This window comes from Cryptotermes secundus, unplaced genomic scaffold (assembly GCF_002891405.2).
Source record: "Cryptotermes secundus unplaced genomic scaffold, Csec_1.0 scaffold6859, whole genome shotgun sequence".
In the NCBI taxonomy this organism is placed as follows: Eukaryota; Metazoa; Arthropoda; class Insecta; order Blattodea; family Kalotermitidae; genus Cryptotermes; species Cryptotermes secundus.
In genome coordinates, this window is record NW_019718060.1 from 11,758 (window position 1) to 13,073 (window position 1,316).

A 1,316-nucleotide genomic window follows, 5' to 3' on the forward strand; every position below is an offset into this window, starting at 1 on the left:
GTGTTTTCCTTCACCTGAGGACGGAAACAGATCCAGTTTCCGAAACGTCGTGTTTTTATTTGTTATCTTAAAAACCAGGACAATGGATAAAGTCCAAAATCCCAACATATCAATGTGTTATACACCATCGTCAGAATCCTATAGTAACTAATAGGAAACGGATGTTTTGAAAATGTGGCACAGTTCAGATTTTTGGGTACAACGATAACAGATCGAAACCTGATTGAGGAGGAAATTAAGAGGAAATGGAACTTGGGTAATGCTTGTTACCATTCAGTTCAGAACCTTTTGTCTTCTTGTCTGCCTGTGGTTCTGTATGGGTGTGAAACTTGGTCACTGACATTAAGGGAAGAACATAGGGTGTTGAGGAGAATATTTGGACTGAAGAGAGATGAAGTGACAGGAGGTTGGAGAAAACTGCATAATGAGGAGCTTCATAACTTGTACTCGTCTCCAAGTATAATTAGAATGATCGAGTCAAGGAGGATGAGGTGGGTGGGTCATGTAGCACGAATGGGGGAGACGAGTAATGTGTGTAAGATATTGGTGGTAAAGCCAGAAGGAGGGAGACCACAGGGAAGACCAAGGCGTAGGTGGGCCGACAATATTAGAGTGGATCTTATAGGATGGGATGGTATGGATTGGATTGATCTGACTCAGGATAAGGACCAGTGGAGGGCTCTTGTGAACACGGTAATGACGGTAACGAACCTTCGGGTTCCATAATATGCTGGGAAATTCTTGAGTAGCTGCAGAATTGGCAGCTCCTCCAGAAGGGCTCAGCGCCATGAGTAAGTAACTAAGAGTAAGTCATTCGTTGACGCTGGTAACTATTCGATGTATGCCATTGTGCCCAACATTATTATGGCTGATCATTGTATAGCACAGATGACTAATTGTAAGAACGACTAAGAGGACTGTCGTTAATCTTTGTTCCGTCCCAATCCACGCTTGGAACCGCGGAAATATTGCAACGATTGCAACGTTGGTGTTTGTTTTGTTTCGGCGTTTGATAAGGAAGCAGTGTTGTGTGGCAGTAGTTCATTCGTAGCGTGTCAACAAAATGATCTAAGCGGTACCCTGATGTTAAGTTTCGTGGCTATGTTAGATTGTGAGATCTGTTTCTGTGTTTGTTTAAGCTTTTAACTGTATAGTGAATAGTGAAGACCTGAATGTAATTGCCGTTTGTGTTTGCGTTGTTGGGATAAATGCAGTACTGTTTTTTTTCCTTGGCACTACAGCCCCAGGGGGCCTAGGCCTACCTCCATGAACTTCTCCATTCACTTCGGTTTTTCTAGATCTTACACATATGGTAG